Source organism: Pseudophryne corroboree, chromosome 7 (genome assembly GCF_028390025.1).
Source record: "Pseudophryne corroboree isolate aPseCor3 chromosome 7, aPseCor3.hap2, whole genome shotgun sequence".
Classification (NCBI taxonomy): Eukaryota; Metazoa; Chordata; class Amphibia; order Anura; family Myobatrachidae; genus Pseudophryne; species Pseudophryne corroboree.
This window is the reverse complement of record NC_086450.1, coordinates 191,389,475-191,413,262: the sequence shown is the minus strand read 5'-3', so window position 1 is coordinate 191,413,262 and position 23,788 is coordinate 191,389,475. Positions and strand designations below refer to the sequence as shown.

The 23,788-nt window shown below is 49.0% G+C and overlaps 1 protein-coding gene and 1 long non-coding RNA gene across 2 annotated transcripts in view; one reads left to right on the top strand and one right to left on the bottom strand.

The window, feature by feature from the left end:
- Positions 1-313: 313 nt before the first annotated feature.
- Positions 314-912, bottom strand: LOC134944941 (uncharacterized). Its single transcript, XR_010181992.1, has 2 exons — positions 689-912; positions 314-550 (listed from the first exon to the last, which is right to left on the bottom strand). It is a non-coding gene; the product is annotated as an uncharacterized LOC134944941 (long non-coding RNA).
- Positions 855-23,788, top strand: part of WNT10A (Wnt family member 10A) — a 345,036-nt gene continuing 322,102 nt past the window's right edge. Inside the window, exon 1 of the mRNA XM_063933889.1 lies at positions 855-957. The gene's annotated coding sequence lies outside the window, so the exon portion shown is untranslated. The remainder of the gene's footprint in view (positions 958-23,788) is intronic.

The following is a 23,788-nucleotide window of genomic DNA, read 5'->3' as shown; positions in this document are numbered from 1 at the left end:
ATGCCCCTTTTTAATAAATATTAACTTACAGGGTTTAGAAAATAACTACCTATAAGATTTGCATTGAAGCAGGATAACATTGTTTTTTATTGTGCATTTGATCAATACTGACAAAAATAGGCATACAGTATAACCTAGGAAAAACCAATACAACCTGGGACTTTCTGTGAAAAGTACAGAGAGTTGACCACTACAGTATGTACAGTTTTCCCTTGTGTCTTGCTAGCTGTTCTGGAACTAGGAATCCCAGCATACCATACAAGCCTTTCTTGTACAGAATTCGTGCAAATGTACAACAATAACATGAAGCATATACTGTTTATGATGACATATTTATATTTGAATCAGTGGCATTGCAAGGCAGGCTGCTCCCCCTGCTGAAAAGTTAGTTGAAAAGGAATCTACATATCACTGGACGCCATCACAAACATCAATGCTCCCAGCCTAGCTCCTCAGTATCACCTGTTTCCTTATGGCCATATATTGGAGATGTGCCCAGCACTGTGAATAAGGGAGCACCAGTCCGGCAGTCAGGTTGTTGCTTTGTCTACTGTGAAGAGAAGAGCAACAGAAGCATTCAAGCCATGGAAGAAGAAGAGAAGCAGTGGGCAAAATTAGACGAGACTATAAGTAACCTAACTGCAGAGGTTAAGGAGAAGGTCTGGGAGAGTGATTTCTGCATATATACCTTATCATGTGATTAGTTTAATTCATAATTGCCTACTCTCCCAGATTCTGCTGGGGGACACAAGATTTTTTGGGCCCTCCACACCCCCGGAGAAGTAAGCATCTCTCCCGCATTCTGCCCACTTACTAGTGAAGTGGGCAGAATAGTAATAGGAATCCAAGTCCGTGCTGAGGGGGCGGGTCCTAATGACATGAGAGTTCCGGCCCCACTCCCATCACAGCCCACCTGCTTGTCCTCCTCAGGCTTCTCCCAGGGAGGACTATTTAAAAGTAAGTATGATTTAATCATTAGCTCTCTTCAGATTTACTATAGACAGGGACTATTTACTAGTACAATAACTGGTCAGCGTTGTGTTCAAAATAATAAATACAAAAATTACCAGAGACAGCATTATAAATATTAATTGGAAAGGGTGTGTTGTGCAGGACAGTATGTAGCATAGAGATGGGGGTGTGGGGGTAGTTGCCATATGGGAACAGTATGGAACATAGAGCTGGAGGTGTGAAGGGTAGTAGGGAACATAGAGAAAAAGGAGATTTATGGTAGACTTACCATGGTTTAAATCTATTTCTGTGAGGTACACTGGGTTCCACAGGGAAACATTGGGGTGTAGAGATGGATATTGATCCAGAGGCACCAACAGGCTAAAGCTTTGACTGTTCCCAGGATGCATTGCAGGGCCTCCTCTATAACCCCCGCCTCCGGGCACTGGAGCTCAGTTTCGTTAACCAGTCCAATGCAGTAGCAGGTAAAAGAGAAGGCAGATTTAAGTCACATAGAACCACGTTCTCACGACAGGGGAAGGGACCAGCGGCTAATGCCATACAAACCCAAAGAAGCTAAGTGCGTTGGGGTGGGCGCCCTGTGGAACCCAGTGTACCTCGCAGAAAGAGATTTAACCATGGTAAGTCTACCATAAATCTCCTTTTCTGCAGCGGGGTACACTGTGTTTCACAGGGAAACATCTGGGATGTCCTAAAGCAGTTCCTCATGGGAGGGGACACACTGTAGCGGGTACAAAAACCTGGCGCCCAAAGAAAGCATCCTAGGAGGCGGAAGTATCAAAGGCATAGAACCTAATGAACGTGTTCAATGACGACCAGGGCCGGCTCTAGGCACGTTCGACTAGAGCGGCCGCGCGGGGCGCCACCCTTAATGGGCGCCGCGCGCTGGCGCCGCCATAGTCTTACCTGGAGCCGGCCCTGTACACTGCTGGCAGCTCTCCCCACCGTCCCCGGCCTTTCAAAACTGTGCGCTGCGCGGCGCCGGCGTCTGACGTCAGACGCCGCGCAGCGCGCACCAAGCAGCCGGGAACAGTCGGTGGCCCTCAGGCTCAACAGCAGCACGTCCCCTCCCAGCGTCGCCGCAGGTATGTTGGGATCGTCGGGGCCGGGCACTGGCACTGTGTGTGGGGGCACTGGCACTATGTGGGGGCATTGGCACTGTGTGGGGGCATATCTGCACTGTGGGGGCACTGGCACTGTGTGGGGGCATATCTGCACTGTGGGGGCACTGGCACAGTGTGGGGGCATATCTGTCGCTGTGGGGTCATATCTGCACTGTGGGGGCATTTATGAATCTTGCACTGTGGGGGCATTGGCACTATGTGGGGGCATTGGCACTGTGTGGGGGCATATCTGCACTGTGGGGGCACTGGCACTGTGTGGGGGCATATCTGCACTGTGGGGGCACTGGCACTGTGTGGGGGCATATCTGCACTGTGGGGGCACTGGCACAGTGTGGGGGCATATCTGTCGCTGTGGGGTCATATCTGCACTGTGGGGGCATTTATGAATCTTGCACTGTGGGGGCATTTATGTATCTGGCACTGTGGGGGCATTTATCTGGCACTGTGGGGGGCATTCATTTATCTGGCAGTGCGGGGGGGGCATTTATCTGTGCACTGTGAGGGGGCATTAATGTATCTGGCACTGTGGGGGCATTTCTGGCACTGTGGGGGCATATCTGCGCTGTGGGGGCATGTATGTATCTGCGCTGTGGGGGCATGTATGTATCTGCACTGTGGGGGCATGTATGTATCTGGCACTGTGGGGGCATGTATGTATCTGGCACTGTGGGGGCATGTATGTATCTGGCACTGTGGGGGTATTTATGTATCTGGCACTGTGGGGGTATATCTGCACTGTGGGGGCACTTATTTATCTGGCACTGTGGGGGGCATTTATTTATCTGGCACTGTGGGGGCATATCTGGCACTGGGGCATATCTGGCACTGGGGCATATCTGGCACTGTGGGGGCATATCTGGCACTGTGGGGGCATATCTGGCACTGGGGGCATTAATGTATCTGACACTGTGGGGGGAAATAATGCATCTGGCACTGGGGGCATTTATGCATCTGGCAATGTGTGGGCATTTATGTATCTGGCACTGGGGGCATTTATGTATCTGGCCCTGTGGGGGCATATCTGGCACTGTGGGGGCAATTTTATATATGGCACTGTGGGGACAATTTTATATATGGCACTGTGGGGACATATCTGGCACTGTGTGGGCATTTTTATATCTGGCACTGTGTGGGCACTTATGTATCTGGCACTCTGTGGCCATTTATGTAGCTGGCACTGCTGGGGGGGGCATGTCGCGTGTAGCTGGCACTGCTGGGGGGCATGTCGCGTGTAGCTGGCACTGCTGGGGTGCTTGTCGCGTGTAGCTGGCACTGCTGGGGGGCTTGTCGCGTGTAGCTGGCACTGCTGGGGGGCTTGTCGCGTGTAGCTGGCACTGCTGGGGGGCTTGTCGCGTGTAGCTGGCACTGCTGGGGGGCTTGTCGCGTGTAGCTGGCACTGCTGGGGGCCGTGTCATGTAGTGTTCCCGCTAGGCGTCTGTGGCTAGGCAATGTGTCTCAGTGCTGTGCCTGGCGCAAAGTGTATAGGAGGTTCTACCTGGTGCAGTGTGTATTAGCTGCACTACTGTGTGGTGTAATGCAAATTGCCACTATTATGTGGCCACGTACCTTCCCCACGAAGTAACTCCCCTTAATTTTTGCTGCGCGCCTTCGGCGCGCACTGTCCATTCTTTGACATATAGGTATGGGAACAACAAGCAGTATGTACATCATTTTGCCCTCCTAACTTAAAAATGTGCCCTCCCTGTGATCAGCACCATGCCCTAAAAAGTGAACACTATCATGTGTAGCTGGCACTGCTGCGGGGCATGTCATGTGTAGCTGGCACTGCTGCGGGGCATGTCATGTGTAGCTAGCACTGCTGCGGGGCATGTCGTGTATCTGGCACTATACTGGAGACATTGTGTGTAAGGAACACTACTGTGGCTATGTGTAAGGCTGCTAATTGTGTGAAAATATGTTTATAGTTTGATGATATGAAGTTATGAGACCACGCCCACTTTTCCAGAGGCCACACCCACTTTTCCGGAAGCGCGCGCGCCTTCGGCGCGCGCATGGGGGGGGGGGGGGGGCGCTTTTACATTTTCTCGCTCAGGGTGCTAGTAGGCCTGGAGCCGGCCCTGATGACGACCATGTAGCCGCCTTGCACAATTGTTCAGCGGACGCGCCGTGGCAGGCCGCCAAAGTAGGTCCAACAGGCCAAGTAGAATGGTCTTTAATAGCAGCAGGAGCCGGAAGACCAGCCTGTGCATACGCTTGTGCAATCACCATTCTAATCCATCTGGCCAAGGTCTGCTTATTCGCAGGCCAGCCACCAAAAAGTACAAAAAGGGTATCTGACCCCCTAGGAGAGGCAGTCCTCTCCACGTAAAGATGGAGAGCCCGTACTACATCCAAAGGCCGCTCTTTGGAGGAAATACCAGAAGAGATAAAAGCCGGAACCACAATCTCTTGGTTAAGATGAAAAGATGACACCACCTTAGGCAGATAACCAGGACGAGTTCTAAGAGCTGGCCGGACATGGTGAAAAATCAGAAAGGGTGGACGACAGAACAAAGCGCCTCCTAGCAGAGGCAATAGCCACCAGAAACACGACCTTAAGCGTAAGCCATTTAAGGTCCACTGACTCAAGAGGTTCAAATGGAGATTTTGCAGGCCAGTCAGGACAACAGACAGATCCCATGGAGCCACAGGAGGGACATAGGGAGGCTGAATCCGAAAAACACCCTGAGTGAAAGTATGAACATCAGGAATAGACGCAATTTTCCTCTGAAACCACACTGACAAGACAGATATATGAACCTTGAGGGAAGCCAGACGAAGGCCCAAGTCCAGGCCTTGTTGCAGAAAAGTCAAAAGTCTGGAAGTTCTGAATTTGTATGTGTCATCATTCTTAGCAGCACACCAGGTGAAGTAAGAATTTCAGAGCCTCTAAGAATTTTGGCCCTCAGGAGTGATGCCTCAAGAGCCACGCCATCAAAGCCAGTCTGGCCAGGTCCGGGTAGACACCAGGGCCCTGAACGAGGAGGTCTGGACACTGAGGAAGTAGAAGAGGATGCTCTATCGACAGACCCTGCAGGTCTGAGAACCAATGCCATCTGGGCCATGCAGGAGCGACTAGAAGTAGTATTCCTCCTTCTTGCTTGAACTTCCGTAGTACCCAGGGCAGGAGAGACACTGGAGGGAACACGTAGGGCAGCAGAAAGTTCCATGATATTGCCAGTGCGTCCACGAATGCTGCCTGAGGATCCTTTGTTCTTGATCCATAGACCTGAACTTTGTGATTGTGCCGAGACGCCATCAGGTCTAAGTCTGGTAGACCCCACTTGTCCATCAGGAGTTGAAAGACTTCCTGATGAAGACTCCACTCTCTGGCATGTACGTCCTGTCAACTGAGGAAGTCCGCCTCCTAGTTGAGGACTCCCGGAATGAACACATCTGATATTGCTGGCGGACGGCGTTCTGCCCAACAAAGGATTGTTGACACTTCCAACACTGCCATGCGGCTTTGAGTGCCACCTTGGTGATTTATGTACGTTGTCTGATTGTACTTGAACAGGCATATTCTGTGTCAGAGGCAGGGAAAGAGTCAAAGCATTGAACACTGCCCACAATTCCAGAATGTTTATCGGGAGGAGAGATTCCTCCTTGGTCCACCGACCCTGGAGAGAGTGTTGCTCTAGCACCACGCACCAACCCCGCAGACTGGCGGACCCAGTTGGGAATCCAGAAGGAAGTATCTGATCCTGTCCTGAAGTTTCAGGACTTTATCTTGAGACAGAAACAGTCTTTGACTGTGTGTGTCCAGCTGTGCCCCGAGATGCACCATGTTTCTCTAACGTCCTAAGTGGATGCTGGGGACTCCGTAAGGACCATGGGGAATAGCGGCTCCGCAGGAGACTGGGCACATCTAAAGAAAGCTTTAGGATTATCTGGTGTGCACTGGCTCCTCCCCCTATGACCCTCCTCCAAGCCTCAGTTAGATCTTTGTGCCCGAACGAGAAGGGTGCACACTAGGGGCTCTCCTGAGCTTCTTAGTGAAAGTTTTAGTTTAGGTTTTTTATTTTCAGTGAGACCTGCTGGCAACAGGCTCACTGCATCGAGGGACTAAGGGGAGAAGAAGCGAACTCACCTGCGTGCAGAGTGGATTGGGCTTCTTAGGCTACTGGACATTAGCTCCAGAGGGACAATCACAGGCCCAGCCATGGATGGGTCCCAGAGCCGCGCCGCCGGCCCCCTTACAGAGCCAGAAGGCAGAAGAGGTCCGGAAAATCGGCGGCAGAAGACGTCTTGTCTTCAACAAGGTAGCGCACAGCACTGCAGCTGTGCGCCATTGCTCCTCAGCACACTTCACACTTCGGTCACTGAGGGTGCAGGGCGCTAGGGGGGGGCGCCCTGAGCAGCAATAAAAACACCTTGGCTGGCGAAAATACATCACATATAGCCCCCAGGGCTATATGGATGAATTTTAACCCCTGCCAGAATCCATAAAAAAGCAGGAGAAAAGTCCGCGAAAAAGGGGCGGAGCCTATCTCCTCAGCACACTGGCGCCATTTTCCCTCACTGCTCCGTTGGAGGGAAGCTCCCCTGGCTCTCCCCTGCAGTCACTACACTACAGAAAGGGTTAAAAAAGAGAGGGGGGGCACTAATTACGCGCAGTATTAAAGATACAGCAGCTATAAGGGGAAAAACACTTATATAAGGTTATCCCTGTATATATATATAGCGCTCTGGTGTGTGCTGGCAAACTCTCCCTCTGTCTCCCCAAAGGGCTAGTGGGGTCCTGTCCTCTATCAGAGCATTCCCTGTGTGTGTGCTGTATGTCGGTACGTTTGTGTCGACATGTATGAGGAGAAAAATGATGTGGAGACGGAGCAGATTGCCTGTAATAGTGATGTCACCCCCTAGGGGGTCGACACCTGAGTGGATGAACTGTTGGAAGGAATTACGTGACAGTGTCAGCTCTGTATAAAAGACAGTGGTTGACATGAGACAGCCGGCTACTCAGCTTGTGCCTGTCCAGACGTCTCATAGGCCGTCAGGGGCTCTAAAGCGCCCATTACCTCAGATGGCAGATATAGACGCCGACACGGATACTGACTCCAGTGTCGACGGTGAAGAGACAAATGTGACTTCCAGTAGGGCCACACGTTACATGATTGAGGCAATGAAAAATGTTTTACACATTTCTGATAATACGAGTACCACCAAAAAGGGGTATTATGTTCGGTGAGGAAAAACTACCTGTAGTTTTCCTGAATCTGAGAAATTAAATGAGGTGTGTGATGATGCGTGGTTTTCCCCTGATAACAACTGATCATTTCTAAAATGTTATTGGCATTATATCCTTTCCCGCCAGAGGTTAGGGTGCGTTGGGAAACACCCCCTAGGGTGGATAAAGCGCTCACACGCTTGTAAGGGCTCTACCCTCTCCTGAGATGGCCGCCCTTAAGGATCCTGCTGATAGAAAGCAGGAGGGTATCCTAAAATGTATTTACACACATACTGGTGTTATACTGCGACCAGCAATCGCCTCAGCCTGGATGTGCAGTGCTGGGTTGGCGTGGTCGGATTCCCTGACTGAAAATATTGATACCCTAGATAGGGACAGTATATTTTTGCCTATAGAGCATTTAAAAGATGCATTTCTATATATGCGTGATGCACAGCGGAATATTTGCCGACTGGCATCAAGTCTAAGTGCGTTGTCCATTTCTACCAGTAGAGGGTTATGGACACGTCAGTGGTCAGGTGATGCGTATTCCAAACGGCATTTGGAAGTATTGCCTTAGTAAGGGGAGGAGTTATTTGGGGTCGGTCTTTCAGACCTGGTGGCCACGGCAACAGCTGGGTGGGAAATCCACGTTTGTACCCCAGGTCGCCTCTCAACATGAGAAGACGCCGTATTATCAGGCGCAGTCTTTTCGTGGACAAGCGGGCAAAAGGTTCCTCATTTCTGCCCCGTGACAGAGGGAGAGGAAAAAGGCTGTAGAAATCAGCCAGTTCCCAGGAACAGAAACCCTCTCCCGCCTCTGCCAAGCCCTCAGTATGACGCTGGGGCTTTACAAGCAGAATCAGGCACGGTGGGGGGCCCGTCTCAATGAATTTCAGCGCGCAGTGGGCTCACTCGCAAGTAGACCCCTGGATCCTTCAGGTGATATCTCAGGGGTACAAATTAGAATTCGAGACGTCTCCCCCTCGCCGTTTCCTAAAGTCGGCTTTACCGATGTCTCCTTCTGACAGGGAGACCGTTTTGGAAGCCATTCACAAGCTGTATTCCCAGCAGGTGATAATCAAGGTACCCCTCCTGCAACAGGGAACGGGGTATTATTCCACACTGTTGTGGTACCGCAGCCGGACGGCTCGGTGAGACCGATTCTAAATCTAAAATCTTTGAACACTTACATACAAAGGTTCAAATTCAAGATTGAGTCACTCAGAGCAGTGATTGCGAACCTGGAAGAAGGGGACTACATGATGTCTCGGGACATCAAGGATGCTTACCTTCATGTCAAAATTTACCCTTCTCACCAAGGGTACCTCAGGTTTATGGTACAGAACTGTCACTATCAGTTCAGACGCTGCCATATGGATGGTCCACGGCACCCCGGGTCTTTACCAAGGTAATGGCCGAAATGATGATATTCCTTCGAAGGAAGGGAATTTTAATTATCCCTTACTTGGACGATTCCCTGATAAGGGTAAGATCCAGGGAACAGTTGGAGGTCGGTGTAGCACTATCTCAGGTAGTGTTGCGGCAGCACGATTGGATTCTCAATATTCCAAAATCGCAGCTGGTTCCGACGACTTGTCTTCTGTTCCTAGGGATGATCCTGGACACAGTCCAGAAAAAGGTGTTTCTCCCGGAGGAGAAAGCCAGGGAGTTATCCGAGCTAGTCAGGAACCTCCTAAAACCGAGCCAAGTCTCAGTGCATCAATGCACAAGGGTTCTGGTTAAAATGGTGGCTTCCTACGAAGCAATCCCATTCGGCAGATTCCACGCAAGAACTTTCCAGTGGGACCTGCTGGACAAATGGTCCGGGTCGCATCTTCAGATGCATCAGCGGATAACCCTGTCACCAAGGACAAGGGTGTCCCTCCTGTGGTGGTTGCAGAGTGCTCATCTTCTAGAGGGCCGCAGATTCGGCATTCAGGACTGGGTCCTGGTGACCACGGATGCCAGCCTGCGAGGCTGGGGAGCAGTCACACAGGGAAGGAATATCCAGGGCTTATGGTCAAGCCTGGAGACATCACTTCACATAAATATCCTGAAGCTAAGGGCCATTTACAATGCTCTAAGCTTAGCAAGACCTCTGCTTCAAGGTCAGCCGGTGTTGATCCAGTCGGACAACATCACGGCAGTCACCCACGTAAACAGACAGGGTGGCACAAGAAGCAGGAGGGCAATGGCAGAAGCTGCAAGGATTCTTCGCTGGGCGGAAAATCATGTGATAGCACTGTCAGCAGTATTCATTCCGGGAGTGGACAACTGGGAAGCAGACTTCCTCAGCACGACCTCCACCCGGGAGAGTGGGGACTTCACCCAGAAGTCTTCCACATGATTATAAACCGTTGGGAAAAACTCGACAGGTATTGCGCCAGGTCAAGGGACCCTCAGGCAATAGCTGTAGACGCTCTGGTAACACCGTGGGTGTACCAGTCAGTGTATGTGTTCCCTCCTCTGCCTCTCATACCCAAGGTACTGAGATTGATAAGATGGAGAGGAGTAAGCACTATATTCGTGGCTCCGGATTGGCCAAGAAGGACTTGGTAACCGGAACTTCAAGAGATGCTCACGGAGGATCCGTGGCCTCTACCTCTAAGAAGGGACCTGCTCCAGCAAGGACCCTGTCTGTTCCAAGACTTACCGCGGCTGCGTTTGACGGCATGGCGGTTGAACGCCGGATCCTGAAGGAAAAAAAGGCATTCCGGATGAAGTCATCCCTATCCTGATCAAAGCCAGGAAGGATGCAACCGCAAAACATTATCACCGCATCTGGCGAAAATATGTTGCGTGGTGCGAGGCCAGTAAGGCCCGACGGAGGAAATTCAACTGGGTCGATTCCTACATTTCCTGCAAACAGGAGTGTCTATGGGCCTGAAATTGGGGTCCATTAAGGTTCAAATTTCGGCCCTGTCAATTTTCTTCCAAAAAGAACTAGCTTCAGTCCCTCAAGTTCAGACGTTTGTAAAAGGGGTACTGCATATACAGCCTCCTTTTGTGCCTCCAGTGGCACTTTGGGATCTCAATGTAGTTTTTGGGTTCCAAAAGTCACATTGGTTTGAACCACTTAAATCTGTGGAGTTAAAATATCTCACATGGAAAGTGGTCATGCTGTTGGCCCTGGCCTGGGTCAGGCGCGTGTCAGAATTGGCGGCTTTATCCTGTTAAAGCCCTTATCTGATTTTCCATTCGGACAGGGCGGAATTGAGGACTGTCCTCAGTTTCTCCCTAAGGTGGTTTCAGCGTTTCACCTGAACCAACCTATTGTGGTGCCTGCGGCTACTAGGGACTTGGAGGACTCCAAGTTGCTAGACGTTGTCAGGGCCCTGAAAATATATGTTTCCAGGACGGCTGGAGTCAGGAAATCTGACTCGCTGTTTATCCTGTATGCATGCACCCAACAAGCTGGGTGCTCCTGCTTCTAAGCAGACTATTGCTCGTTGGATTTGTAGTACAATTCAGCTTGCACATTCTGTGGCAGGCCTGCCACAGCCAAAAATCTGTAAATGCCCACTCCACAAGGAAGGTGGGCTCATCTTGGGCGGCTGCCCGAGGGGTCTCGGCTTTACAACTTTGCCGAGCAGCTACTTGGTCAGGAGCAAATACGTTTGTAAAATTCTACAAAATTGATACCCTGGCTGAGGAGGACCTGGAGTTCTCTCATTTGGTGCTGCAGAGTCATCCGCACTCTCCCGCCCGTTTGGGAGCTTTGGTATAATCCCCATGGTCCTTACGGAGTCCCCAGCATCCACTTAGGACGTTAGAGAAAATAAGAATTTACTTACCGATAATTCTATTTCTCGTAGTCCGTAGTGGATGCTGGGTGCCCATCCCAAGTGCGGATTGTCTGCAATACTGGTACATAGTTATTGTTACCAAAAAATCGGGTTATTGCTGTAGTGAGCCATCTTTTCTAGAGGCTCCTCTGTTATCATGCTGTTAACTGGGTTCAGATCACAAGTTGTACGGTGTGATTGGTGTGGCTGGTATGAGTCTTACCCGGGATTCAAAATCCTTCCTTATTGTGTACGCTCGTCCGGGCACAGTATCCTAACTGAGGCTTGGAGGAGGGTCATAGGGGGAGGAGCCAGTGCACACCAGATAATCCTAAAGCTTTCTTTAGATGTGCCCAGTCTCCTGCGGAGCCGCTATTCCCCATGGTCCTTACGGAGTCCCCAGCATCCACTACGGACTACGAGAAATAGAATTATCGGTAAGTAAATTCTTATTTTCGAGCAGGAACCAGCGAGGACTTCTTCCAGTTGATGAGCCACCCGTGGGCTTGTAGGAATTGCACCGTGAGGTCCAGATGACTGAGGAGAACATCTTTGGAGTTCGCCAGGATCAGCAAGTCGTCCAAATACAGCAGGATCCTGATTTCCTGACGGCGGAGAAGGGCCGTCATCATGGCTATGACCTTGGTGAAGATCCGAGGGGCCAGGGCCAGTCCAAGCCGCAGAGCCTGGAATTGATAGTGTAGGTTGCCAATAGCAAAACGCAGATATTGCTTATGCGATGTGGCAATAGCTATATGCAGGCAAGCATCCTGTATGTCCAGGAATACCATATAGTCTCTGGGTTCCATAGACAGCACAATCGAGCGTTTCCTATACGAAATTTGGACACTCTCACAAACTTGTTCAGTAATTTCAGGTTGAGTATAGGCCAGAAAGACCCATTGGGTTTCGGGACTAGAAACAGGGTCGAGTAGTATCCTCTGCCTCTCTGGGAAAGAAGTACCAGCACTACCACTCCTGTATCCAAGAGGGATCAAACAACCAGGTGTAGCGCTTGTGCTTTTAATGGATCCAATGGGATAACCGTTGTGCAGACCTGGCAAGGGGGACGTCTCTTGAAAGAGACTTTGTACCCGTGAGAGACAACTTCTCGCACCCAAGCGTCTGAAGTGGTCCTTAACCAGACCTGGGCGAATAGCAGGAGTCGGCCTCCCAATCTGGGATCCCCCAGGAGGTGGCCTGCCCCGTCATGCAGCTGGCTTGTCTTGTTTGGAAGCAGGCTGACGGGCAGCCCAGGATTGTTTAGGTTTGGGCTTGGTGCTTTTGTAAGTACGAGTCTGTCTCGGGTATGTCTGACCCTTTGCTTTTCCTGGAGGCCAAAAGGAACAAAGAGTGGTGCTCTTTGCCTTCGGTGCAGAAGGATTAGTATCCAGGAGAAATGCAGTCTTAGCAGCTGCTAAGTCAGTCACAATCTTATTAAGATCTTCCCCAAACAATATGTCTCCCTTAAAAGGGAGTACCTCCAAAGTCTTCTTGGAGTCCAGATACACCTTCCATTACCTCAACCACAGAATACGACGAGCTAAGATAGACCTAGTCGACACCTTGGCCGCCATTACACCTGCCTCAGAGGACGCCTCCTGAATATAATGGGAGGCTGTGGCAATATGAGACAAATTTTGTCTGGCATTATCAGAGATATGCTGAGGTAGCTCTTCATCAATAGCCTGAACCCATGCTTTGATACCTTTTGCGGCCCAAGAGGCTGCTACAGTGGGTCTACGTACTGCACCTGTAAGGGAGTAAATAGACTTCAGGCATCCCTCCACGTGCTTATCTGTCGGTTTCTTCAATGAAGTGACAGTGGTGACAGGCAGAGGAGATGACATCACAAACTGGGTGACATGGGCATCCACTGGAGGTTAATTTTCCCACTTGTTACACAACTCAGCAGGGAGAGGATAACAAGCTAACATCTTTTTAGACAGGGAGAATATCTTTCCTGGAGAAGACCAGGGTTCCTGACGTATATCAACTAAGTGATCAGAATGTGGCAATACTACCTTATTTACCTTCTGACGTTTAAATGTATCAGGTTTCTTAGACGCAGTAGTGGGATCACTTCCCAATTTCCTGGTTTTCAGAAATTGGAAATATTAAAACACAACAGGGACCTATCTACGTTGTACTGGTGGAGCTTCAAGATAGGGGGCCTAGATATATTGAATTTCTTGTCCACCGGTCTCCCACCCCATAATTCGAGTACCTCACCTATTGCTAAAGGGTACAGCACTAATCCTGACTTACTCTGTCCTTGAGGTACCTGTGAGCACACCCAACATTCTGTCTGGTGTAAGACCTTACCCACTAGTGAGTGGTAATCACTCAACGGATGTCGGTCCATGTCGATATTAATATTGGACTGACATCTCTGGATGCACCCATCTTCGACTATGTTCTCACAATTCCTACAAATACAATATTCATCAGACAATAACCCCTCACATTGCCTCCGAGCTCCATGACTACCAGAGTGCTTACTGATACCAGCCTTTACTCGAGTGATGTGCTGCTCCTGAGATCCTACAAATCCGTACTTGCCATCAGAACCCATTCCAGATCCTTGCTCGACTTCTCTGGGATCTTCACCAAAACAAATTGTCCTGGGCAAAAACAGAATTACTAGCAGAACCCGAAACGCAGTCCCTTGGGGTAGATCCATTTCATTAAGGGAAGAAGAAGGGAGATAAGAAGGGGGAGAAAGAGAAAAAGGGCAGTGGGAGGTGAAAAAAGAAACTGGTACAACAATTGCCTTTGATCTTGTTGCTCTCCGCGCTCAGGTGCAGTTTCAACAGTCCTGCCTCTCCGCTTTCCCGGAACAAACACTCTAGTGATACGAGGTTCTCTTCGCCTTGCTCTTTGAACACACAGTTCTCCGGGTCAGCGACCTTCTTGCAGTGGGACGAGGGGACCCAAGTCTCTCTTTCGGCGACCTTTTGTGCTGTCGAGCTGGTTAACAAGACTTGATACGGTCCCTCCCACCTGTCTATGAGGCAACTTGAGCGCAAGAAATTTAGAATCATCACATAATCCCCAGGCTCAATGTCATAACAATTACTGTTCGGTAGGTCAGGAATCACCAGCTTTAGATTTCTTTGTTGATTTCTCAGCTGCTGGCTCATCCTAACCAAATATTTCACAGTCATTTCGTTATTGCATTTCAAATCATCCTGGGGGTCTATCATTACATGGGGTTGTCAACCAAAAAGAATTTCAACGGGTGATAAGTTAAGCGGTGACCTGGGAGTGGTTCTGATACTGTACAACACTAGTGGCAAAGCTTCTGGCCACAACAATCCAGTTTCAGCCATCACTTTGCTCAGCTTGTTCTTAATAGTGCTGTTCATTCTCTCCACCTTCGCACTCGCCTGTGGCCGGTACAGAGTATGCAGCTTGTTATTAATTCCCATCAGTTTGCACATAACCTGAAAGACTTCGCCTGTAAAATGGGTGCCCCTATCACTTTCAATCATTCTAGGGATACCATATCTGCACACAAATTCCTGCACTATTTTCTTTGCGGTGAACATAGCAGTATTTGTGGCAGCGGGGAATACTTCTACCCAGTTAGAAAACACATCAGTACATACTAACACATATTTTAAATTCCTACAGGGTGGTAACTGTATGAAGTCAATTTGTATTACCTGAAAAGGTCCGTCTGTAGGAGGGATATGGGATGGCTCCATTGATATTGCCGTACCAATATTCTTCCTCAAGCAAGCAAGACATGTCATTGCCTTCTTACCTGCATGAGAAGAGAATCCTGGCACACTCCAGTAGGCTCTTACCAGCTTGCACATACCCTCCTTGCCCAGATGAGTCAGACCATGTGCCACCTCAGCTAGACTTAGAAGATATGCTCTGGGGGCCACTGGCTTACTGTGTCCATCTGTCCAAAGTCCTGAGGACTCCTGACCATATCCCTTCACCTTCCAGACAGTCTTTTCCTGTAGGGAACACAAATTTTTAATTTAATTTTCTCCTTCATCCACTAGGGGCCACTGGAGCGTAGTTACAATGGGGAAATAGTAGGCAGTAATTGGGAGCTGGCACTTTAAAAATTCTCACACTGTGGCTAGCTCCTCCCCTACTATCTCCCCTCCAAGCCAGTCTTAGTTTAGTGCCCGAGGTGAGCTGGTTCACTTGGGTTTAGCTGAAGAATTTTTACTTTTTTCTTTATTATTTTATTTTTCTTCACACATGCACAGACTGGCAGCTCTGCCACTGCCAGTCTGCACCGCGGGAGCTGCCGGCGGGGTCCCATCGCAGCTGCGTGCGGCTCGGGATGGGCCCCGGCTGAGGGAGATACTGAGCTCTCCTGAGTTGGCGGACACCGCTGCGTGCGGCGCGTGTCGGGACCACTCCATCCAGCAGAAGATTCCGGCAGCACGGCAGCGGTGAGTATCAGTGGCCGGACACCGCTGCGTGCGGCGCGTGTCAGGGTCACTCCGTCGGCAGAAGATTCCGACAGCACAATATACGTGGCCGGACACCGCTGCTTGCGGCGCATGTCGGAGCCGATCGGTCGAGCAAGACACCGCTGAGTGCGGCTCCTAACAACACTACATCAGGACAGCGGTGAGTACAATCTCCCCCCCTCCAGACTGATGTATGTTTTTACTTGATTTAATGTGTAGGCGCACTTACTGATTTGAACTTGGTGCCATTATGTGGGGGGCGGAGCTTCATCCCGCTCTGTAAGCGGGCTCAGCGCTCTTCACTACACGGCTGCAGCATAGGCAGCCGGGTGATATATAATACATTCTCCCTGCGGGTAATGCACAGACTCTCCTCTCCCCGACCGCAGCACAGGCGGCCGGGGAGATACATCTCTCCACTTAAGACCGTTCCCCGGCCGCAGCATACAGGCGGCTGGGTAAATGCATCTCTCTACTTAAGACCGTTCCCCGGCCGCAGCATACAGGCGGCCGGGGAGATACATTTACACACTCCGTTCCCCGGCCGCAGCATACAGGCGGCCGGGGAGATACATTTACTAAGTGAGGCGGCCGGGGAATACAAGGACGCTTTCCGCTGACTATGCAGCGGATTCAAATTTGGCGCCGCAGCAAGGGGGCGGAGCTAACTCCCGCTCTGTACGGCAGGCTCTCTCCGCTCCCTGGCCGCTGCAGCATGACATCGCCGCTCCACAGTCCCCCGCTCCCCGGGCCGCTCAAAGCTCATTTCCTCTCCTGGCTGTGCAGGGAGGATTCATTCTGTGCATAGTACAAGGTATGAGGGGGGGGTGATGGCTTATAACAGCGGGCTCCCCGGCGGCGGCTCCCTGCTCGGTTACTGTCTCTAGGCAACACACCTGTCTCTGGGGTTTTTAGTTTTTCTTGGCATTGTTGCTGCTGAAATATAGCTACATTCCTCCCTGCAGGGGAGTCCTCTGCCCGGCATTTTATACTTGTAGATCAGGGAACCTGCTCTATTACACATAGACAGTATTTATCTACCCTATTAGGTTCACATACACAGTATTTCTCTACCCGGTTGGGTTCACTGTGGTGTGTGTGTGTGTATGTATATATATGTATGTGTGTATATGTATATATATATATATGTATATAGATAGATAGATAGATAGATATATAGATATATAGATATGTTTATATATATATATATTTAAGTGTGTGTGGGTATGTATATAGATATGTACATACAATACCATATATAGGGGATAAAACAAATGTTTTCTAATAACAAAATACCCCACCTTGCCACATAAAATTTCCCCCCATCTTTTCTCGCAGGCTGGTCACCATTTTGGAAAGCCAGCGCAACCTCCGAGAAACTTCTGGTGCACCTAAATTAGCGGTACACTACATACAGGGCGGGGTGTTGCCTTCCCTTTATTATTCCTTGGTGTCACTAGTTACTAATGCTATTTGTAATTGGGGAATGTGTGTAAGGCATCAGACAAATAGCGCTGTGGCTCAGTACGCTAGTAGCGGGTATCTGAACATCCAAAAAAAAAAAAAAAACTTTAAGGGGAGCTCCTATAGCCTAGTGGCTAAGACTCCTGTCCCACAGCGCAGCGCTACTGGTTCAGGTCTCCGCTGCTCCAGAAAGTTTATTTGAATCGTGTCGGTCACACATTATAGTGCAGACCTTACATAGGGCTGTGTTTATTTAACCACCTTTTCTCCTTTAGTTTGTCTCACCTGGGATAGTCAAAGAATTCCCTCTTAGGTGTGAAGTATGCGGTGGAGCCATCTGCTTAGCCCTCCACGCACCTGCATAACACTCCTGTTTGAACAGCTCAGATTATACAGGTAATGTCGCTTTTAACCAGAGACCTTGTACGTCATTTCACCTCTCCAAGTTTCTAAAGGAACCTTGTTAACCTTCCATGTTACACAACTCGGCAGTGGAAAGCCCTCTCCGGGAGGTGGAGAAAGATGTCCAGGATACTAATGATGTCTGTTTTCTGGGGAGTCTGAACCAGTGTCTCAGAATATCCAGGTGCATTGTACAGCAGTTCGGCTGATACTGCAGGTAAAGGAGACGGACACGTCAAGTCCATCAGGGTTCGACGCCGATGACTAAATGGCAGCGACTGGTCCAGTTTCGGAGTAGCTGGACATGCTCCGGTAGGCGGCCGGCAGACACCTGAATACACAATTTCAGGTATCAAACAATGTTTGTTTTCCTATCCTTTCCCCGCAGACGGCACAAAAGGGTTTCAGAACCTCTCTAGGGTATACCCCTTAATGTATCGCCGGCCCAACAAGCTACCGTTTTCCTGAGGCAACCTGGCTCAGGGATCCATCGAAAGCACATATACGGCAGCGGGGTTCTACCTTGTCCGGAGCAGGTAGGTTGTGGAACAATTGTCCTCTAGGTTACAGGATGTTTTACATCAGGATCAATTGATACTTTGGTACAGGTCAGAATCACGATTCTGCTTTATGTTCTTTGGAGGTCTCAATCAACGTCTGTAGACTCGGAACCTGCATTTTCGCTTGGACTGTCTTAACCCGACGACCTCTGGGGCTGCGACAGTGACAGGTGAACATGAAATCCTACGGGGCAGATGGTTCAGGGGAAGGAACTTTCTGCAGGATTTCTTGAACCATTGGAGGTAAGTCCACTTTGATTTCTCCTACTACTGCCCCAGCTCCAAGACAGACCTTTATCGGTCTTTCCTTTAGATTTTTCCGTACCCTTTCAAGCTTTCGACTCCACACGGGCGATATCTCCGTACCCAGGGGGTCTCAGGGTAAAAAGGCTGAAGCAGAGGTTCAACATCCTCGGTCCAGTCTGATTTTCGGTCATCCTATACACCCACTACAGGTCAGACTTTCCTACCACCTGGAGGGTCCCAGGGTAGGCGCAGGTCGGTGGGACAAGGCTTGGGCGGTTACATACTAGATTTTGGGGTACAACCGTCTCAGGAGTCCCTCGGCATGGATCGGCCGCTTTACAATGACGAGTCATAATGCAGGCGGCGCTTTATATGCTTCTAATCGCAAAGGGTGTTGTTCCCTGTTTTTCACATATCATTTGAATCGGGACAGTTCTCAGGCCTTTGTTTTCTTTTCACGTTCCGAAGCCAGTTGGCTCGGCCAGGCCTATTCTGGCCTTAGAATCCTTTCAGTCTGTGATTGCTAGTTTGAACAAAAAAGGGAGTTTTACGTGTCCCTTGTCTTCAGAGATGCCTGTTTACTGATTTCCGCTGGTTTCCTTATCGGGCTTTTCTCAGATTCGCATTATAGGATTCTTATTTTCACTGTCAGACCTTTTCCTTTCGGTCTCTCTTCCGCTCCCACAGGGTTCAGGAAGATCACAGAATAACTCTTTTTCAAGGGCAGGAGGTGACGTTGGTTCCCTAATGGGACAATCTACTGCTACTATCCCACTCTGTACATTAGGGGCTTCTGAAGATCCGGAGGATCCAGGAGCTTCTGGTTCGACACAGATCCAATTTATGCTCCTCATAAACGTTTTCTCAACAGGGTCCGTCGGGGGATTTTTCCTTCCTCGGTACCAGGTACTCTATTTCTTCAGTCAAGCTGCGACGCAATGAGTGGTCGCCTACATTCCCCTCTGAGCGGGGGACAACAATCTTCTTTCCAGGTCAAGCCACCAGGTCAGACTCCCGGGTGAGGGAACATTCCCCGGAGTTTGGTCAGCTGGTCCGTTATGGGCGGAGATTTCGGATCGACCTCAGGGCGTTCTGACTGACTCTTTAACCCTTTCCTACTCTCGGACGTGAGCTCTGGCGGCAATAGCCGAGGATGACCTCAGGGTTCCTGGGAGTTTCGGGTTATTCTATCCTGCCTCCTTTTCTATTTCTACCTCACGGTCGATAACACAGGAAGGGAATATGCGTGCTAGTCCTGCCCGTGGCTCTGGTTGGGCCTCGCATGACTTGAAGATACAGCTACACCTGTTGTCAGTAGAGGAGCCTTGGCTCCTACCTCGACTGGACTGTCTACTTCAACAGGGTCCTTTTCTTTGTTCATCTTACACTGGTTTCGTCTAACCGTGTGACTGTTCACGAGACCTCAGAAGGGAGGAGTTCCCTAGTTCGGTTAGGCCTACTGGGCCCCAATTTCAGAAGTCTGTTACCTCTTCTCGCTTTTGCCACTTTTGCAAAAACTTTAAGGAACTTAATAAGAATAAAAAGGGGTTTTCCCCTTCTTTCAGTTACCATTCAGCCGTCATCTTGGGTTTCTCTGGGAGGTTTTACTCGGCTGCGCTTCAAAACACATTGACCTGAATTTTGGGTCTCTTCCTTTTTCGGTTTTCTTCCAAAAGAGATTTGCCTGGCGGCCGTAAGTTCGGCCTCTCTTTCAGAGAGTACTCTATTGACAATTCCCCCGGCTGAGCTTCGGCCTCAGCGGTCGTTCCTTCCAGAGGGGATGTACGTTTTTCATATAAATCTGACACTAGTGTATTTCAGTCCTCTTTGAATGTTGTCAGGGCTCGCCGACTCTCTCTACAGAGGTCTTAGGCTATTCAACGAAGTGTTTTTCCTCTTTGTTCTGTACGATGCTCCCGTACTAAATAGCCGGGGTCCCAGCATATGCTGGGCTGTTGGATATATCTGACAATCAGACAGTCTTCTTGGCGGTTGCTCGGGAGCCTCCGTTTTCCTTTTCAGCGCACTTTACGCGCGTTGTGGGACCTTCGTGGGCAGCTGCCCGTGGGGTCTCCATGAATACTTTGTCGGGTGACTACTTGGTCGGACCGACATTCGTTTTGTCAAATTCTACAAGTTTGACACTTTCGCGGCCTCTGCATCACAGTTTGGCCGAGTGGTTTTACAGGACTCTCAGCGCTCTCCCACCCGTTTTGGGAGCTCTGGGACGTCCCCATTGTAACTACGCTCCAGTGGCCCCTAGTGGATGAAGGAGAAATCAGGATTTTGGTACTTACCGATAAATCCCTTTCTCCGATTCCACAGGGGCCACTGGACGCCCGCCCAGCGCTGTTCCTCCTTGTTTTTTGCTTAACTGTTTGCAGATCACCATATGACTGCTTGTTGAGTTCAGGCTAGCCTGGTTTTTTGTCAGGTTCGGTTCCAGGTTTGGTTTAGGTTATCCTGGTTTACAGGGCGTCATTAACCTCCTCTACCTTACGGTTTGTTTATTCCAGCTTTCCTCGGGCACAGTTTTACGTAGACTGGCTTGGAGGGGAGATAGTAGGGGAGGAGCTAGCCACAGTGTGAGAATTTTTAAAGTGCCAGCTCCCAATTACTGCCTACTATTTCCTCATTGTAACTACGCTCCAGTGGCCCCTGTGGAATCGGAGAAAGGGATTTATCGGTAAGTACCAAAATCCTGATATTTCATGTTATCAGTTGTGTGAAGTAAAAACATCTCTGGATGAGAGAAGAGAGGGAAAATAAAAAAGAAGGTTTGCCATTCACCATCATGCATATCGGTGTCTGTACACAATCTCCCTGCACCAGTATTCCCATTCTCCACCCTTTGTGCATGAAAAGGCACACTGCAGTAATACTGGTGTCATCCTGCTGGTGAGATATACTGGGTTTGGGCAGAACTCTGAAGGACTGAGTAGGCATGTGGTGTTTGAAATTTAATCGGGTCCACCCTGTGTGAACGAAAAAGATGAAGAGGCAATTGTGGAGAAACAGAATAGAAGTTGGTGACAGATAAGTTTGTAGAGGTAAAGAAGATTTTATAAAATTTGACAACTGGATTGGGCACTACAGGGAAGTGATTCTCTACTTGGTCTACTCCCCTTAAAAAAAAAATTCTATGTGTGTTGTATCTCTACTGGGACTATCCCAGCCATCAATCCAGTGTCCTGTCCATCCTAAGTTCATAGGGAACCCGGTACCTGTGAGATAATTTCCTCTACCTGTGATGGACATGAATCTAGAACAGTGAAATGTAACATTAGTCTTCGTGAGTGTCTAACATACTTTGTACTTCCTGAGCGGGAGCACATTATATGTATATCATATCTAACAAAGCTCCTGTTAAGTTAATCAAAGGCCATTTCTGCTAGAAAAAGAAGCAAAAGTTTAGAGGCCCCATCTTAACTCCAGCAAGTTTTGTCAAAGGGTAATGTTGCATTTATTCCGTTCTTCCCATTAACCGAATCTGTGTTTTCTATATGGCTTGTGATTCCTTACTATATGTCCCTTGGTCCCGTCTATGTGTTTAATAATGTGGCTTGTGTTTTCTGTCTAGGGAGTCTTTATTGACTATGTGTCCTACTACTCCTACAATCTCTGGCAAAATGCCCTTCCTTCCTACAAGTGTAACATATTATTGACCTTGACTTACCATTAGGGATCTGGGATTTGAGTTGATTGGTCTTTCCTGTATGTGCTTGTATACTTACCGTCCTCAACCTCTCCTCCTGTTGTTCTCTGCGCCTAACAATATTCTTGTGATGTTCAATAGCGCGCTCTCTAAGATTGGCTACTGTGACCCCTTTCCAATTTGGCAAAGAAGTCTGCACCCTGACCCTCAATGCCTTATTGAGCCCATCCATTAGCACAGAGACAGCCACCTCCCTGTAATTCTCATCGTTCCCTATATCCGACCGATACCCCAGTGTATCTAGCCATTATTTGCAAAGCCCTATGGAAATATTTAGATGTCATTTCACTGTCCTTCTGTCTTATGGAAAAAATTTTGCTCCACTTAACAGCAGTGGGGAAATACAATCCTAGTTGTATGTTAATTTGTTCCACGTTCTCCTGATTGTGTTCGTCAGTCATAGGACTATCCGACTCTAATTTACAATCTGTAATACATTTTTGGGTGTCAATATTAGGGGGTAGGCACGCTTTCAAAAGTGTCCGCCAATCTTTGTTTGCCGGTTCATGGGTATTACCCAGATCCTTGATAAACTTCTGACATCTGGCTAAATGCTTCTGGGGGTCGGGGAATTCTGAAATGATTGACCGCAGCTCTGATCTGGACCACGGGCAATACATTGCATTATTCCTGGTGAGGGTTATTCCCTGACTATCGGTCCTCCTATTGGGAGGTACTATTTCCAAGACAGGATGTAATCCTACCATTCTATTCCTAATCTGTTCACTGTGAGGTGTTAATGTCTCTGTGTAATGAACAGTCTCACACTTACCGATGTCTGTGATCTCACCAGTCCTTTCAGTGGGGGATACTGTTGCTGCTCTTACTGGTTGGGCTGGGCCCACCTGAGTTTCCTGTAAGGTGACTGCCTGAATGATAGCTGAGACTAGGCTGGGTCCTTCATCTTCCTGTGACCTATAACCTTGGAGAGATTTCAAAACAGGATACAACTTGCACGGGTTAGGGTTAACACATTGCTTCTGTATTCTAATATCATTTACAGATGTACCATTGATTGTAGCCATTTCCTCCCCTTCGACTTGTGTCGGTAATGGTGTGCTCATACTCAAATTCCTGCCAGGTTTGGAACTTGCTATGCGAGTTAGTTCCCTTTGCACCTCCCTCTCTTGTTGCCACAGATTTAAACAATCATTATGTCTGATCCTTTGTTTTCTAGATTTGATCAGACATATTCTAATACCTACATTCTGCAGTACCTCTGGTTTAAAGCTACCCACCCTTGGGAATGCGGCCCTATCTTCAGCAGTCATTCGTACCCATTTATTGCAATAAGCCTCTGCGTGTGGACCATATTTTCCACACATAATAAACCTTGATGACCCCCTGGGCCACAATTCTCCAGCTTGAACCCTGCATACTGAATGTCTCTCACTTGACCAACTGGCTCCCATAATTGTGGGTCTTGCCCTCTCGGCCGTTCCCAAAAACACCAAAATACTCAATGCAAGCAGACAGTGAAAGTTACTCGAGCGCCTTTCACTCACTCTCACCCAAGCTGGCCAGTACAACGATATACTGTCGATAGTGGATTGCAATGTACCCAACTTAGGGCTCCTATAAGACCTTACAGCACTGTAATTTCTTTCGGTGGAGGTTCTGTTGGAATCTTTTCCTGAGAGAGGCAGCGAAAAATTCCTTTTCAGTATCTTTCCACTGGAATTTTTGTAGGGTGAAAAACAGAGAAATTAGATAACTATTGTTCACCCTTTCCAATGGACTTCCACTAGGGAGATTTCCTGACGTAATCAAAGAAAAACCCCTTTGTTTACACAATCACGTCTGCGTATGCTTTTCCACAGCGCATATAACACAATGGTATCACGTTGTGCTGTGTAGAACACACGGACGTGCGGTTCAATCGCACAGCCTATAGATACTAGTTAT